This window comes from Schistocerca gregaria, chromosome 7 (genome assembly GCF_023897955.1).
Source record: "Schistocerca gregaria isolate iqSchGreg1 chromosome 7, iqSchGreg1.2, whole genome shotgun sequence".
Lineage (NCBI taxonomy): Eukaryota > Metazoa > Arthropoda > Insecta > Orthoptera > Acrididae > Schistocerca > Schistocerca gregaria.
In genome coordinates, this window is record NC_064926.1 from 279,815,886 (window position 1) to 279,835,242 (window position 19,357).

The window sequence follows — 19,357 nt, forward strand, 5'->3', positions numbered from 1 at the left end:
TGTTGGTTTCTAAATATTTCGTTTGTGTTACGATTTCTACAACCTTTCCGACAGTAGTCGTTCAAATCAGCTGCTTCCTGCAAGTAGGTCCACAGCCTTAGTCTTCCCACGGTCTGATACTGGGTAAATAATTACATGAGATCTAGGTGGTCTATCAATATTTTCCTCGCCCATTAACTGGGGCAAGCACTTTCATGAAGGCACCCTGGAATACGAAAACTGTGGCAGTCAGTACATGTTAGGTAGTGCACACTAATAAGAAATTATTTTTAATATGATGAACCAAATCAAGCAGTTTTTTGAGGCCTTTTGATTTAAAAGATATGGAGGAATACATTTTAGCACGATTAATAAGAATACGTCAATGTCTATGTTTTGAATTTTCATTGTCCTTTCTGTGCAATAGACGGAAAGTTTCACTATAACATTTCAGATATTTGATATATAGAAACTGGTATATAGATATTTGAGACTCAGCATCATGACTTCATGAACCAATCGTACATAGGTAGGTTATAGGGATAGATAAAGGTGAAGCGTATGAACGTCAATGTCAAATAAAATACAACGAAGCTAAATTACTGAGTTTTACGAAAACATGATTCAATATTTGTCCACAGTTCTCTTCCTCAACACGTGGTCAAAACGTATCGTCCCAACAAACCGATTCACAAAAACATTGGTCATCTCTGCAGTTTACTTCTAGTGCACATTGGTCACAGAATTAAAAAAAGGAATGGATAGGTTGAAGTTAGATATAGTGGGAATTAGTGAAGCTCGATGGCAGAAAGAACAGGACTTCTGGTCAGAAGAATACAGGGCAATAAGTACAAAATCAAATACATGTAAGGCAGGAGAATATTTAAGAACGACTAAGAATATAGGAATGCGGGTTAACGGCTATCAACAATGCAGTGAACGCATTATTGAAGGCAAGATACACATGAAGCTCTCGCCTGCCACAGTACTACAATCTGTCGTGGTAGCTACATCATAAGGTGATGAGGAGATTGAATAAATGTATGATGACATAAAAAAAATATTCAGACAATTAATGGAGATGAAAATTTAATCGTGATGGGAGACTGGAATTCGATGTAGGTAAAGAAGGGAAAAGTAGCAACTAAATATGGACTTGCGGAAAGTCATAAAAGACGAAACCGCACGGAGCAAAATTTAAACATCGCTAATACCTGGTTTCAGAAACATAAAAGAGGGCTGTATTCATGGAAGGGACCTGGAGATACTGGAAGGTTTCACATTGATTATATATTAATAAGAGAGACATTTAGGAATCAGCAATAAGACATTCCCAGGGGGAGACGTGTACTCTGACCACGACTTATTGGTTATGAATTGTAGATTAGAACTGAAGAAATAGTAAAAAGGTAGAAAATTTATGAGATGGGGCCTGGATAAGTTGAAAGAAGGTGAGGTTGTTGAGAGCTTCAGAGAGAGCATCACACAATGGTTGACTGGAGCAAGGGAACGGAATACAATAGAAAACGAATGGTTAACTTCAAGGCATTGCATACTGAAGGTACGATACGATGAAATATTTAAAAAGACAAGGCCTTGTAGGAGTCCTTGGATAACACAAGATATGTTGAATTCATCTGACGAAATTAGCAAATTTAAAAATACAACAAGTGAAGCAGGCGAAAGGGAACACAATCGTTCAAAAATCTGATTGACTGGAAGAGCATGGCTAGAGGACAAATTTAAGGAACTAGAAGCATAATTCACTAGGAGAAGTATAGATACTAGATCTTGTGGTGGTCTTCAGCAGCTGCAGCTCTCCATGCTACTCTATCTTGTGCAAGCTTCTTCATCTCCCAGTATCTACTACAACCAACATCCTTATCAATCTGCTTAGTGTATTTATCTCTTGCTCTTCCTCTACGATTTTTAGCCTCCTCGATTCCCTCGAATACTAAATTGGTGATCCCTTGATGCCTTAGAACATGTCCTACCAATCGATCCCCTCTTCTAGTCAAGTTGTGCCACAAATTTCTCCTCTCCCCAATTGTAGTCAATACCTCCTCATTAGTTATGTGATCTTACCCATCTAATCTTCAGCATTCTTCAGTAGCACCACACCTCGAAAGCTTCTATTCTCTCCTTGTCTAAACTATTTATCGTCGTCGTTAATTTCCATACATGGTTACTTTAAATGTCTCATTTCCTAATGTAATTTCTTCAGCATTACTCGATTTATTTCCACTACATTCCATTATCCTCGTTTTGGTTTTGTCGATGTTCATTTTATATCCTCCTTTCAAGACAATATCCATTCCGTTCAACTGCTCTTCCAGGTCCTTTGCTCTCTTACAGAATTACAATGTCATCGGCGAACCTCAAAGTTTTTACTTCTCCTTCATGGATTTTAATTCCTACTCCGAATTTTTCTTTTGTTTCCTCTACTCCTTGCTCAATATACAGATTGAAGATACCACGTACAGGACAATTAAAGGAGGATTGGGGGGGGGGGGGGGGGATCGGTAGCAGCTGTATCACCATCAAGATCTCAGCTGGTGAACTGTTCCTCAGCGAAGGAGGGAAAGATGAAAGGTAGAAGCAGTATACAGAGGGTCTATACAAGGGAGATGAACTTGAAAACAACATTACAAAAAAGAAGAGCGGACGTATGTGAAGAGGACACGGGAGATATGATACTGCGAGAAAAATTTGACAAAGCTCTGGAAGATCTAGGTCGAAATAAGGCTCCAGAAGTAGACGATATTCCGCCATAACTACCAATAGCCTTGGGAGAGCTAGCCATAGCAAAATTCCTCCATCTGGTGAGCAAGATGTATGAAGCGAAATAACTTCAGACTTCCTGAAGAATGCGGTAAATCCAATTCCGAAGAAAGCAGCTGCTGACAGGGTGAAAATTAAGTTATTTGTAAAATAGTAACACAAATTCTTTACAGAGAAACGGAGAACCTAGAAAACACAGACGTCGCAGAAGATCAGTTTGGATTCCGGAGAAACGTAGGAACAAACGAAGCAATCGCAACCCTGCGACCTACTTCGGAAGATAGGTTACGGAACAGAAAACATACGTTTGTAACCTTTGTGGACTTAGAGCAAGATTTGACAATGTGGACTGGGAAACTCTACTGAATTTCTGAAAGTGGCAGCATCGAAACGCTATTTACAACCTCTACTGAAGCATACGGAGTCGAGGTACATGAAAGCGAAGTAGTGGTTGAGAAATAAGTGAGACAGAGTTGTAGCCTATCTTCGATGATATTCAGTACTTACAATGAACAAGCAGTAAGGGAAGCTAAAGAGAAATCTGGAGTAGGAATTTATATCCAGGGAGAACAAATAAGAACTTTGACGTTTGCCTATGACATTGTAATTCTGTGAGACAGCAAAGAACTTTGAAAAAAACATTTGAACTAAATAGCCATTGTCTTGAAGGAGGATATAAGATGAACACCAACAAAAGCAAAACCAGGATAACGGAATGCAGCCCAATTAAATGAGGTAATGCTAAGGCAATTAGATTATGAAACGAAACACAGTAGTAGATGAGTTTTGTTACTTGGGCAGACTAATAACTGCTGATGGCCGAAGCACAGAGGATATAAAATGTAGACGGGCAATGCCAAGAAAAGCATGTCTGAAAAAGTGAAATTGGTTAACATCGATAGTAGACTTAAGTGTTGGGAAGCATTTTCAGAAAGTATTTCTGTAAACTGTAATCAATGATGGAAGTAAAACAAAGACGGCAAACAATGTAGGTAAAAATAGAAGCTTTCGAAATATGGTGCTACTGAATAATGCTGAATATTAGATGGGTCGTTCACGTACATTATCTAATGAGGAGGTACTGAACAGAATTGGGACGACAAGGGATCTGCGGCACAACTCCACCAAAAGGAAGGATCAGTTGATAGGACAGTGGGGTGGGAGGTGGGGGTAAATATCACGGGGGAAGGCCAAGAGACGAATACAGAAAGCAGATTCAGAAAGATATTCGTTGCAATATTTATTTGGAGATGTGGCTAACACGAGATAGAGTAGCATGAAGATCTGCATCCAACCAGTCTTACGAACTGGAGACCACAATAGCAACTTCCAGTGGTATTCTTGTAAAGCGTTTTCACCCTCAGGTACACTGTGACGTTGGAAGTAAATTACTGTTCCTGAATTTTAAATAACATACATTTTTGAAATGTTCAATTTAAGAGACTACGTTCATTTATTGTTATTCCCTTCCTTAAAAAATTACTCTTTGTCGATTTTATAGAAATATTTGTAGGAAAACAGTAACTGCTGTAACAGCGTAACAATTCTCCTCCGGAGGGTAATTTTTCCTAATAGGGAATCCATGTTGTTAACGTTTTGTTGCATTGGTATCATATGACGCTATGCAGGCTACATCGTAATCAATAGTGAAAACTGTCACAGGTGAAAGCATACGATAACAATAGCGTTCCAACACAAAAAACAAAGTCCCCAAACGAGAAATTTGCCATATAATGTCACATTATAGCAAATGTGTGATTAGAAGCCACCACTGAATACCAGATGAAGTATTATACGAGTTAGTTCAAATGTACTTAAAACCTACGATTTTCTGTTAAGTCCCTATATAGAAGATGTCCCAGCTACCCCTACCGCTGGGTTTAATGAAACCCCCAATAGTTTCAAACACCACGTGCATGATTTTCGTATTATTTCGCTCGCTCTGCACAAACTAGTAGCCGTACAGAAAAAAATAAGAAGACATTTTTGTCTGAAATGTAATGCAGTTAGATTTTCTACTGGGGTTCGTTTTGCTAGAGGCCATAGCTTTCGAATTATTCAGGAAAAGACGTGCAAAAGTGACCTCCAAACATGTTTTTCTTCAATAACTCGAAAACCGTGGCCTACACCGAAAACATGTCCCGCTATAAATTTAACTGTAGTTCATTTACTACTCAAAGGTTCTTTTTTTTCTCTCTCTTTCTCTGTCTTTTATTTTACATAGGACTAATTGTTTGCAAGCAGTGGGTAAGAGAATGTGAAGATCTACCACATGGTGGTTGAAGGTATTGTGGATTGCATAAAACACAGAGGTAGGGGTAGCTATATCACCCAATGTAATAGTAAATAATCACGATTTTAGCGTAGTGGGAGGAGGTGCAGAAATTCTTCATTGCAAGGTCCTGGTGAAGGCGGCTTACAGTTGCCTTCCTATTTCCTGTTACGAAGTGACAAGAGTGTATCTGTGATGTGTGTATGACTGTCATGAGTGCTCATACAGTCTAGTGTTGGGTTTGTGTTGTCATGAATAAAGGAAGGAAGATGGTTAAACCTGGTACCGGCCCATAGACTAATCCTCTGACATAGCACCAGCGAGTTCAACGAGCTTAACGTCAAAATCCGACGAACGCATCACTATCAACAGTGTCACATTCCATCACTTCATGAGACACTGCAAAGAGTTTTGGAATTTAATCTTGTGCATGGGCCTAATGATCGGTGATCGTAAGCTATCCTCACCTTTCAGCCGAATACTATGAATGAGAATTTCGTCCAGCAACAGGAATCGAACAGGCTTATCTCCAAGTCCAGAGCCACGCCACGGACATGAATTAGCGACTTCACCTATACAACTTGGCTCAAATATGTACATAGTACGTAGCACATTCGAAGGAACAGCTTACGGGTTACTCGCTCTTAATGGAGGAGTCCCACATGCCGTCCTAGCATTTGGATGGAATACTACTCTCGTCTATGCAGCGAGCTACGAATTGCCTCACACGAATCCGGATAACCTCGAAAATCTGCCAAAGACGGTGCAGTTTGAAGCTCCAGTTATTCAACATTCTCTTTTTTTGGGTCATAAGTCTTCTGACTAGTCTGATGTGGCCTGCCACGAAATCTTCTAATGTTTAACTTCTTCATCTCAGAGTAACAGTTACACCCTACTTACTCAACCATTTGCTGGATGTATGCAAATATCTGGCTTCTTCTACAGTTTTTCCCTCTACATCTGCCTCTAGTACCACATAAGACATTCCCTCATATCTTAACAGGTGTCCTATCATCCTGTCCCTACGCCTTGTTATTGTTTCCCACATGTTCGATTCCCCTCAGATTCTGTGTAGAACCTCCTGAATCCGTACCTTGTCAGTCCACCTAATTTTCAACATTATAAATCGCAAAAGTATACCCTCTCATTTTGATATGACCCGAGACAGTAAGTCTACAGGGTGGAATTTTGGTGATCTTGGAGACCAAGATACAGACATTTCCCCCCGTGTCCGCCTTTGATCGTAATGGCGCCTTAAATAATACCTGTGTTTAGCAGAAAATGCATGCGCCACATTTCCGCAACCGTGGACCTGTGCGAAATATGAGCTAAATTATGAATACGTTGAAAAATTTAAATTTCGAATATGTTTGTCCAAACTAGGCCAATAGTTCATATGGAGGTCACTGGTGGCTCGTTACCAATTATCTCGCAAGCAGGAACGTTATCGGACTCCCGTCTGCAAGAACGTTTCTGCTTCTACTAATTTATAAATTCACCCATCGCTGTTTTCACATTAATCATGATTTCACCTGTATTTGAGCACTAAGGATGAGGCATACGGGAAATTCATACTAAATAAATTGCGAAATACAATTTCATAAATCTCAGGTAATTACTAGTTCTGTAGTTTTTCATTAATATTCATTCGCCTTTCCCATTTCTTTATCGGTGACATTTCCTTCACATGCAACTGAATCGCTGCACCACAGCAACATTTCACCGTAATGAGAAACCTCAAGTAAATATCCAAAAATCGAGGTTTAGCTGTAAAACGCCTGTAGGATAATTTATACTTCAGAAATACAGACTATTGACAGAGATTTATTAACAAATTGAGTCTGCCATTGTCCTTGTCTGTGGCGTGAAGCCAATATGAATGTGACAAGGGAAGGAACATAATTTATGTCTTGTCGGCGATGTAGGTTTGTAGTTGCAGCCAAGATTCAATAAGGAAATGATGGGTAATAACGTCGACAGTATATCTTACACTGAACTTAAAGGATTTAGGGAATGTATGGAAAATCTAAATCTGGATGGCCAGAGCGGGATTTGAATCTTACTTTTCCAGTCTTTGAGACCATTTCCTTGATTGTTGCGCCATCTGGCTTGGATTGTATGCCACATCGAACAGAGGACCCGTGGCAGGCAGCGAAATAGCATCCCAAGAAGGAACGAAGTTCCCTTCAGCTCCCACCCAGCTTTCCCCACATTTCTCCTGGAAGACGCGGTGCCGTGATTATGTTACATAAAAGCACTTACATGATTGGTTTGTTCGTACGACATGCCCCTCTGTCTCCATAATCGAAAATTTGTTTCTTCAAACAATGCAAAAGGTGAACTGATGCATCCCCACCCATGGACTTTATCCCTAGCGTAATCGACTCCAGCGACCACGCTGGTGGGTTTTAGGAGGGAGCATGCTCCGTGACGAGAAAAAAGGCTCTTAAACAGCGCGCTGGACGAAAAGAGAGGGTAGAGTGGGAGGTTGGCGAGAGGGCGGTGAGGTGACACGGAAGACCCTCTGAGTGTTGCAATCATGAGAGATCGGTACGGACTACGGGAGTGATGGAGCACCGTGGGCTGGGTTGGACGACTCGTTTTGATGGAATGCAATGTGAGGACGTCCTGTAGGTGTGAGCAGGGCAAGACGCTATTCTGAGTTGAGCCGAAACTCTGATGTTCCGGGTACTGTGCTGGCATCGCGGCCTGTTAGACATGTCATACAGTGAATTCTATGCAGTCGCTGGATTTGGAATTTAGGTCCCTATGGTCATTTCAAGGCTTACATTGCTGTTATTAATCGCACTTCATACTCTGCTCAAGTGACTGCTTGCAAATTTCTTCCCTAGAGGCTGAAATTTCAAAGAAAATATTTTGGGAGGGTTGATATACTCACATTTCGCCACCATTAGTGATAAAAGCGTTTTGGACTGCTGTGTTTTGTCGAATGATGAGACTATTACATAGGTGCACGTATTTAAGCGTAATTCATTTAGCTAACTTTACTCCTGTGTTTGTTGTAGAAGCATCAGAACACTCTGTGCACAAATCTTCCGTGCTTTGGTTCTGGTCCTGTAATGTTTAACTGAACAAGATGTCTCGATGTGCTTGTACATAATTTTCCGAGCTTATGTTTTAGAGGTAATTTTATTGATTTAGTCTTACCTAGTGTTATTCTAATGAACTGCTAGTGATCAATGTTTGTTTGTTGGTGACAGCATATTGCCCTTAGATTGGAAGTTGTGTTATTTTGCTATCTCTTGTAATGTGCTACTAAATATTGATTGAAATTGACCTTACGCGGTCACCTATTGGTATTTGTTAACGATAATCATTTGCGGTGAATGCTATATAATTTCCTTTAATAACTTCGTATTACGGTAAAGGACCAGTGGAGATTTATTTTAGTGCCGTAATGTTTTATATTGTTTGATGTACAGAGAGTTAAAAGAATTAATCTCTTTTAAAACGTAACAGTTAATAGTGCCCGTGTGACTGTATCATTCTAATTTCACTTTAATGTTATTTCTGCTCTTACTTGGCCCTGTGTTTTCTCGTAATATATTTACGGATTAACTGAGCTGAAGTTTTATCAAAGTATATCTTTTGAGTATCAAGGAGTGAATGATTTTACTGTAATAAATTTTGCCCTAATAAGTGGATGTGCAACATCTTTCTACTAAAGGAAGAGTGTTTCCTAACGGAGCTACTGAACGGGTATAAAATCTTCCTAGAGCGTGGTTTCACAAACGTTGTGAGCAGGAGCAAACAATATGTTATACTTAGGTTTCCACAGCCCTTCCATTTCCATTTCTGCACAAAATTCATTCAGTTAGTTTCTCAGAAGTGTGTTCGCTATCGCATGGGCCGGGTCGGTGCAATGTTGACGTTCTATTCTTGAGTCGTGGCGAAGACATTTTTAGTCACATCGTTATGATACGCTGTGTATTTCATTTCTTCATGGCGAAATTTCGATGGCAACTGTAACCCGGATTACACGCAGACAGAAATGTAGCGACGTCCAGTAATCCCGGAGATAAGTACGCGGTAAGACAACTGCTAAGCACATTTTATCCTCGCTACGATTGTCTTTGGTTCACTGAAGATAAGAAATCACTTTTGTCATCTGCTCCATTGGCACTGCGTACTACATACAACACAAGTCGAAAGACGTACGCATTTAGTTCTTCTATTTGATTGGACAAACTGAAAATGAGTCTAAGCACGCCATCCTGTTTTCAGTACTTACTGCGATCCCTGTCGTATGCAGGCGCATTACTAGTAAACAATGATAGGAACAGAGAAGTAACACCTGGCCGTGGCGAAAAGGTTTAGGAAAAGTAATATGTACCTGTTAAACGTCTATTCTACATGGTTACTCTACAATTCACACTTAACAGCCTGGAGGAGGGTTTATCGAATTATTTTCATACTACTTCTCTACAATTCATTTCCAGAATGGCGCGTGGGAAAAAGGAACACCTAAATCTTTCCGTTCGAGCTCTGATTTCTCTTATTTTATTATGGTGATCATTTCTCCCTACCTACGTAGGTGTCAAAAAAATGTTTGCGAATTCGGTAGAGAAATTTGTTGATTGAAATTTCGTAAATAGATCTCGCGCCAAAGAAAATCACCTTTATTTCAGGGACTGACTACCCAACTCGCGTATCATATCGGTGACACTCTCACCCCTATTGGGCGATAAAACGAAACAAGCTGAACGTTCTGCCCATTTTCGATGTCCTCAGTCAATCCTACCTGGTAAGGATCCCATACCACGCAGCAATATTCCAGCAGAGGACAGACAAGTTAAATGTAGGCTGTCTCTTTAGTGGGTTTATCGAATCTTCTCAGTCTTCTGCAAACAAAGCGCAGTCTTGTTTCGCCTTCCCCGCAATATTATCTATGTGGTCTTTCCAATTTAAATTGCTCGTAATTTTAATGCCTAGGTATTTAGTCGAGTTTACAGCCCTTAGCTTTGTGCTATTTATCGTATACCCAAAAATTTATACGATTTCTTTTAGTACCCATGTGGAAGACCTCGCTCTTTTCTTTGTTTAGTGAAAATTGCCACTTTTCGCTCCATACAGAAATTCTCTCTAGATCACTTTGTAACTGGAATTGATCGTCTGATGATTTTACTAGACGGCAAAACTACAGCATCATCTGCAAATAATCTAAGGGGACTGCTCAGATTATCACCAAGATCATTTACATAAAACAGGAACAGCAGAGGGCCTCTGACACTACCTTGCGGAACGCCAGATATCACTTCAGTACTAGTCGATGGTTTACCGTTTAACGCTGCGAACTACGACCTCTCTGAGAAGATATCACGAGTCCAGTAAACTGAGACGATACTCCATATGCACGCAAATTGATTAATAGTCCCTTGTGAGGAATTGTATCAAAAGCCTTCTGGAAATCTAGGTATATAGAATCGACCTAAAATCCATTTCGACAGCATTCATTACTTCATGGGAATAAAGAGCTAGCTGTGTTGTACAAGAAGGATATTTTCTGAATCTGAGTTGGTTTTGTATCAATAAGTCATTTTCTTCAAGGTGATTCATAATGTTCGATTACATGCTCCAGAATCGTACTGCCAATTGAGGTCAGTGATATGGGTCTGTAATTCAATGGCTTACTCCTATTTCCTTTCTTGAGCATTGATGTGACCTGTGATACTTTCCAGTCTTTAGGAACAGATCTTTCGTCAAGTGAGCTGTTGTACATGATTGTAAAGGAAGGCGCTATTGTGTCTGCATACTCTGAAAGGAACCTAACTGGTATACCATCTGGACCGGATGACTGCTTTCTCAAGTGATTTGAGTTGTTTCGCGTCACCTAAGGTATCTTCTTTTATTTTAATTCATGGTAAGAGCTGTTCTGGTTTAAAATTCTGAAATATTTACTTCATCTTCTTTTGTGAAGAAATTACGGAAAACTGTATTTAGTAACTCCGCTTTAGTGGCACCATCATCGGTAACATTTCCATCGCTATCGCGCAGTGATGGTATTAACTGTTTTTTGCTGCTGGTGTACTTGACATACGACCAGAATCTCTTTGGGTTTTCCACCATATTTTGAGACAATGTTTCATTGTGGAAACTGTTAAAAGCATCTCACATTCACGTCCGCACTAAATTTCGATCGTCCGTGAGAGTTAGCCAGTCTTGGGTATCTTACAGAAAAACACAAGGTAATCTATTATAGAGTATTGGCCAGTGTTTGAGAATCTTATCAAGCTGGTCTGATAAAAAGAAGTATTTAACATTTCAACTGCCCCCGTTACATTCCATACGTATAGGCCACAACAATAAGTGGAATTAAGATCTGTACGAAGACAAATGGTATTTCTACACTCGCCATATAACTTCAGAATAAGGCAAATGGAAACTTTGCAATCAGCTTTCAATAAATTTGGAAGCCAGTCTTATACGCAGATTTATAAAAACCGTACGTAAATAACTATAGTTACCTGTCCCAATACTCACATTCCATAAAGGCACAGACATGAAAGATAATGATTGCCGTATCACTGGATTCTGTATCTGCAACTGATTCATCGATGAAGATCACAATGCACTTCCTACGTTAGACACTATCGCATACCTAGAACTGCCAGAAGGACTACTTGACTAAAAGTATCCTGAACTAATCAGTGGACGTTAATGGAGGCTGTGTCCTCCCGTCGCCCTTGCGACGGCTGGAACTCTGCTGAGGACACTTTCAATGATATTTCTGAACGTGGAGGAATGGCAGCTCATTGCTTCTCAATGGCAGAAACCAGAACAGGTAGATCTGGAGCCAAACCGACGTTCTAACTCATCCTAAAGTTGTTCCACTGGGTTGAAGAGGGGACTCTGGGCAGTCCAGGCCATTCCAGGAACCACTTTCTCGCAAGTGCTAAATTTTATCATAGAGCATATTGTCATGCTGATACAAATCATTACGCTCTCGGAACTGTCCCTCAAATGTAGTCAGAACACAAAGCAGTAAAATATGTTCCTGTCCCTCCGCACTTAGCGTTTTCTTAATCGCAATAAGGGAACCACAACTTAACCACACACACCGCAAAACAACCCAGTTCGTGTTTCACTGTTGTCATTACACACGATCGTTCTACATGCATCTGTCACACCCAAACCGTCCTGTCAGTTATCACAGGGTATAGCGTGAGCCATTGCTCCAGATGATTAGTTTCGTGTCATAGACTCTCCATTGATGCCTCTGTTTACACCACCTCAACCTTCGCTTAGCACTGACAACTGAAACGTGTGACTCATGACGAGTTACTCGCCCTTTTTAATTTTAACTCCCTACGCGCAACAATTGTGCTAGCTTAAGTACTGGTAACATACTGGAAAGCACAAGTGTTACCTTCCAAAGATTTCATGCGATTTTTCTGCAACCACCTTCTGGAAGATTTGACGGTCCCAGTACGTCATTTATTGAGGTCTGCCTGACTTTCAATACGCTGTGATAGTTGCTTCATGGTTCCACTTCATTATCACATCACCAAAAATAGACCTGGACATCTTTAGAAGGGTAGAAAAGTCCATGATGTCTAGTGACATCCGAATTATTGGGTTTCCCTGGCCGATATTTTCGACTATTACAGCAACTCTATTGCATAGACGATAGGCCCTGCTACCTTTTATGCTGACGTATCAGCCTCTTGTGACGTCTAAGAGCCAATTCCGCATGACAGAGGTGACTAGGGAGACTTTCGTTCATGTAGTGTAGAGACCGATGCCAGTCTAAGGAAGCCATCGAGCGAGGTCCGAACCGTAAATTCCGTGAGCTCAGTGACTTGTCAGACGACCGTCTAAGAGACAGATGTCACGCCATATTTACTAACGAGCCATAGTCCGAAACAAGGAAAGCGACTGATGTACCTTACGATGACCTGCCCCACAACATCTGTTCTATGGAACCATGAGGTTATTCGTAGACGATGCAGCTTTGTGCTGGGAGTTGACATCGTCAAAAACTTGTTGCAAAATACAGAAACACTTGTAGATGATCAGCGCCTTGTGCAAATTTTACCAGTTAACTCGTAAATAAACGTAACGTACTGTATGTGAATACATGAAAAGTTCCTATTTTGCTTGACTACATGTTAAGCGATCAGTCACTGGAGTTATCCACAGCCTCTAAGTATGTAGGAGAACTGGAGCATCTTATCGAGGAACAGGTATGTAAATTTATCCTAGTGAAGCTGGATGGCAGGCTCAGATATTGTGGAAAAACACAAGGACGTCTGATTGTTTATTGCCACTCACAATCGGCTAATAGAATGGTATTTCAGGCATATGTTAATGATACACTAAATATCTTCCTTCGCATTAGGTACCCTGGCTTACGAGGTGTCTATTAATGTGTGGATGTTCGTTTGAAGTAAATTCCATCAAGGATTGACCAGCGACTTATTAAAATTTTAATTTTTTACCACTCATGTGAGTGATTAGTAGCCTAGGGAATTAAGCTCTGCCATCCGACTGTCACAGTTATCTTCTAATCGATTACAAGAAGCTACAAAAGAATGGTGGTCAGAACGTTGTAACGCTTAATTGACTTCTTGTCACGGTAAGATCACTGGCTACACTTCAATTTCAGTTACTGATGTGATTTCGAGTTCCGCGAGTAAGTATAAATTCAAATTCCAATATCCCTTGTACGAGTGGGCCAACGGCTTTGCCACACTAGTAACATCGTTTCCCGTCAAATATCCGTAGTTAACACGGTGGTGCCTGTCTAGTAATTATATGGATGACACTCCGTTACAGTGAAGCGCTGATGGCATGCGGCGTGCATTGAGTCATTGTGGGGGCACTTGAGGAACCATTTAACTGGGAAGTAGCGGCCACTGACACAGAAACTGACAACGGCAGGGAGAGCTGAGTGCTGACTACATGATGCAACATATTTGCTTCCAGTGATGCCTGTCGCCTGAAGTTGACACGCGGTCGGTCGGTACTGTTCGGACAGAGTTTTGTATGGTGTCCTACGTGATCCTCAATCTGTGTTGCCTTTTGGACATGGAAGACCCATGTAGTGTCCACTGGGTCTACCACGACTCTGACGTTAATCAGTGGGAACGACTAGAATTAGAAAATCACCTGCACACACTTAGATTTTCAGGAAGAAGGAACAAATTGTTTTCTTACTGGCGTAAAGGACACAAATAAATTACATGCGCGACATGCCATAAACGACACTACAATTCCCTCTGTAATCACTAATCCACTACAAAGCACCAACGATAATAATCAAGTAATGATGACAACGCGAAATATGACAGTCGTTATCAGGCTTCATTATAATCCAGGAAATCGGCACTTAGGCCTTTGAAAAACAAGTTAGATTAGCAGCTGAAATAATATGTATTATCTCGAAGTACAATAATTACAATAACAGACAAAGTGTAACGTCCTTTATCCAAGTTCAGAAAATGGCACTGAGCAAAAGACTTGCCACCTCCGTTATCGATACTAATTTTCAATTAAATGTGTGTAAGCCGAATGAACGCAGTTAAATGAAAATGCCTGTACATTTGATGTCATCAACATCGGAAACAGTACGACTACTGTTAAAGAATTAGACATCCTTCCAAGACACACCGAATCTTCCAACGTAACATAACGCAGAGTTTTTCCACTAAGTAATTAAGGAACCTCTGACAGTAAAATAAGACGAAATATTAATTAACATGTAAGACGTAAACTGAGATGAACACATTGTCAATGAAATATAGTGTGATATACGTAGCAAATAATTATAGAAATTCAAGATTTCGTGATCCTTCGGATTCATAAGCCATATATTGAGAAAATTGCAGTTAATGATTTCCATTCTTCATAGAGTTAATGCTGTTCTCATATGCAGAGTTACACCAAAACTCTAGAGAAATCTTTTATAATTATTAGTTACTTAAATTGTGTAAATTTATAATGTGAACTTTTGCCTGTCCATTAACATACTGTTACTTATTTAACAACACTATAGTAGTTCCTCGACTTACCTACTTACATATGTTTTAAATTTCTGTAAGACCCTACATTGAATCATGTATATGACTTCAATATTTCACTTCAAATTTACATACCATTCATGAAACTAGAATGTATAATTTTATGCTACCAATATCACTGAAATGTTTAGTTTAAATAGCATTAACTGTGCCATGGATTGTGATGTATTAAGAGTGACTTATATCTATGTCTATTTTTATACAACAGAGAAGTCATATTTAGTTAACAGAAAAACTTTTAATATGTAAATAGTAATTTAAGTTCAGTTGTTTTTCATTTTTGTTGGCTGTTGTGGTAATGTTTTATTTTTGCTTATCTGTTCACTTGTACTTTGCATTATTTGTAAATTTAGTTCCACTAAATGTTCTTAAGAGCTGTAACATGATGTAATTACCAAGTAATTTTGGAATTGCAATTCTAATTAACTTTGGTATAATTTCTGTAACCATTTATGGTTATGCAATTAAGTTTATTTACTTAAATAGTAGTTCATATTTTGAAGAGTGTAATTATATATTTATTAGTTGATATTTAAATATTTTTCTATCGGTTTTAAAGAGCTATAATTTGATACTTTATGACTTAATAACCACATATTTCACATTAAAGTCATTGTGCTAAGTTTCATAATATTTTGTAAGATAACTATTTTTATTCTACATATAATTTGAGGAAGCTGATGTATTACACCCCTATATAAATATTGTCAGAAATATTTACATTTCTGTAGTTATCATAAAATGTTGAGATTATATCTCTATTTGGTAATACACAAGCCACAGCAGCAATTATTCTGCAGAACAATGACACTTTTAATTTTTTCTTTCTCATTTGTCTTATAATCTCTGAGGTAGTCTATACAATGGTTACACTCTGATTTATTCATTTACATGATGCTTAGATTTAATTTCCTTTATAAAAGGCTGTCAATAAATTAAGACAATTTTTCTATACTTTGTGGTTTGACAACATGTTTCAACAATGATGAGCATTAGTCTCACTGTTTTTCTTGTTGTTAGCTGATTTGGTTGACTAAATACATCGTGTGTTCAATTATATGATGTGTGTAATGAGGATATAATCGCAGACGGTGGGTGGATAAACATCATAATCAGACAAAAGGACCAATCGACGTTTCTTCAGTAACTTGATGTTAAGACATAATGTCTTTGTTACACTATGTCTTACTGAACAAGACGAGCTTGTCAGTTTTATTTATTTTTGTTTCATGGTCTGTATTTTTATGCTCTGAGTGACGTTTCATAGTGTACCCCTTTCCTTTGTGCTTAGTGCAAGGTAGGGTATTATTTTCAGTTTCTGAGAGTACTTGTGAAACACGTAGCTATTGATAGGCGTGAATGACACGTACAATTCGAGAACCCTTTCGTGTATAAATCACAGTATTGCCATGTAATACGGCACTCTTGTTTGTACAACATAAAACAAGCCAGTTTACTGTTTACAACGAAAACTAATGAAGTAGTAGGACATCTAAATTGTATTGTTTACAATTTTTACTGTAGAATGTAGATTATGTAAAACCATTAGGCACAGTAACTAATATCGAAAATGAAATTCATGAATCGTTGCCATACCTGAGAACACAGAGTCCACTTTGCTCTGGCACTGAGAAGCTAACCTGCTAAGTGATTAAGAAATATGAGGCAAGCACATCTTACCAGGTACCCACACGGTTGCCGCAAGCGGCTTCTGCACTAGAACTGCTCGTGCCACTACTGCAGCACGTTTCCACGCGCCCCTCTATAAGAGCAGTATAGCTTACGTAAAGCAGAGATCGATCTCCAAGTCCGGGAAGCTCTTTTCCTATCTGGAAAGTTATCAGAACTGATAAGCTCTCTATGTCGTGCCCTGATAAGACTTTCGCGTTTCACGAGCTGTGTAGTGCCGTTAGTACGCTGGAGATAAAAGAGACAAAATAAAGTAATAGAATAATCGGTGTGGCGTTTGTTACGTGATAAATGCGGGGCCCACTGATCGCTACGTCTTCTTCATCAATCATCGTTGGGCGACTGCACCGGAAGGAAGAAAAATTACGCTTCTATGTTGCTTCAACGATGATGTCATCAAAATGTGGTTGCGTAGGAGTATGTCGTTCTTTAGGTATCGAAATTACCTCCACTATTTTCCCTTAATCTCTTAAATTCCACACCAAGATGGAAAAGGAGTGTTTCATCTGACGTAATCGGGTTGTGATTATACAAGGTGTTACAGAACGGTACGGCCAAACTTTCAGGAAACATTCCTCACACACAAATAAAGAAAATATGTTATGTGGACATGTGTCCGGAAAAGCTTAATTTTCATGTTAGAGCTCATTTTAGTTTCGTCAGTATGTACTGTACTTCCTCGATTCACCGCCACGATTTCATACAGGATACTCTACCAGTGCTGCTATAACATGTGCCTTTACAAGTAGGACACAACATGTGGTTCATGCACGATGGAGCTCCGGCACATTTCAGTCTTCTCAACAACAGATTCGGTGATCGATGGATTGGTAGTGGCGGACCAATTACATGGCCTCCACGCTCTCCTGACCTCAGCCATCTTGACTTTCATTGATGGGGGCATTTGAAAGCTCTTGTCTACGCAACCCCGGTACCAAATGTACAGACTCTTCGTGCTCGTATTGTGATACAATACGGCATTCTCCAGGGCTGCATCAGCGCATCAGAGATTCCATGTGGGGGGGGGGGTCTGGATGCATATATCCTCGCTAACGGAGGACATTTTGAACATTTCCTGTAACAAAGTGTTTGAAGTCACGCTGGTACGTTATGTTGCTGTGTGTTTCCATTCCATGATTAATGTGATTTGAAGAGAAGTAATAAAATGAGCTCTAACATGGAAAGTAAGCCTTTCCGGACACATGTCCACATAATGTATTTTCTTTCTTTGTGTGTAAGGAATGTTTCCTGAACGTTTGGCAGTACGTTTTTGTAACACCCTGTATACTTCTCTTGCCCATGCTATTATATTCTTTCAAAATCAATCTAGTCACAAGCTGAAACGTCCTGGCAGATTAAAACTGTATGCCCAACCGAGACTCGAACTCGGGACCATTGCCTTTCGCGGGCAAGTGCTCTACCATCTGAGCTACCGAAGTACGACTCACGCCAGGTCTCACAGCTTTACTTCTGCCAGTATCTCGTCTCCTACCTTCCAAACTTTACAGAAGCTGTCCTGTGAAACTTGCAAAACTAGCACTCCTGAAAGAAAGGATATTGCGGAGACATGGCTTAGCCACAGCCAAGGAAGATGTTTCCAGAATGAGATTTTTCACTCTGCAGCTGAGTGTGCGCTGATATGAAACTTGCTGGCAGATTAAAACTGTGTGCCCGACCGAAACTCGAACTCGGGACCTTTGCCTATCGCGGGCAAGTGCTCTACTATTTGAGCTACCGAAGCACGACTCACGCCCACTCTGACAGCTTTACTTCTGCCAGTATCTCGTCTCCTAACCTCAGATGGTAGAGCACTTGCCGCGAAAGACAAAGGTCCCGAGTTCGAGTCTCGGTCGGGCACACAGTTTTAACCTGCCAGGAAGTTTCATATCAGCGCTCACTCCGCTGCAGAGTGAAAATCTCATTCTAGTCACAAGCTGTCGATTCGGAAAACTTGTGTACTTTCTCAAGGAAGTTTGTACGTACTTGTCTGCGAGATGACTGCTGGGTGCCACTACTTAACTATCCATGTAGACTTCCGGTTTCTTCGACGGCTGTTCAATAAAGAATGAACATAATTTTTCATGGTCATAATATCTCGCACTAAAATTTAATCTTATGATATTCTGTTAGCTTAAAGTGCAACAAACACGCCATAGTAGTTTCATTGTTGGGGCTCATGGTTCCCGCCTGTGAGAAGCGGGAAATGTCAGACATGTTCAGTATCGACAACCGCTGCGATTGAGGTAACACGCGAGGAAAAATATCCTTCGAAATTCTGCTTTCCTCTCAACAAATCCTAAACTGCGGCTTATATTATGTTACAGGAGGCCTATGGAAATTCTGTTCTTCCCTACAGTACAGCTCTAAGGTAGTTTAAAAGTTTAGAGATGTGAGACAATGAATTTCATAGGAAGGTGGACCCGGTGATCCGGATCTTACGGAGCAGCTTCTTATGGAAGAAAACATCAACACTGATGCTGTCATTATGAGAGAAAATGGACGAATTATCTTAAGATCGGTTTCTGAAAAACTGAGCATGTCATCGGGTGGCAACCACACGTTGCTGACGGAAAAACTGCACGCAACCCGTGTTTGT

The 19,357-nt window shown here is 40.0% G+C and overlaps 1 protein-coding gene across 3 annotated transcripts in view; it reads right to left on the reverse strand.

Moving 5' to 3' along the window:
* Positions 1 to 16,826, reverse strand: part of LOC126282052 (ATP-dependent translocase ABCB1-like) — a 150,111-nt gene extending 133,285 nt beyond the window's left edge. The window contains exon 1 of one of the 3 annotated variants that reach the window (XM_049981483.1): positions 16,753 to 16,826. The gene's annotated coding sequence lies outside the window, so the exon portion shown is untranslated. The other 2 variants (XM_049981487.1, XM_049981486.1) reach the window with 2 other exon arrangements.
* Positions 16,827 to 19,357: the final 2,531 nt, after the last annotated feature.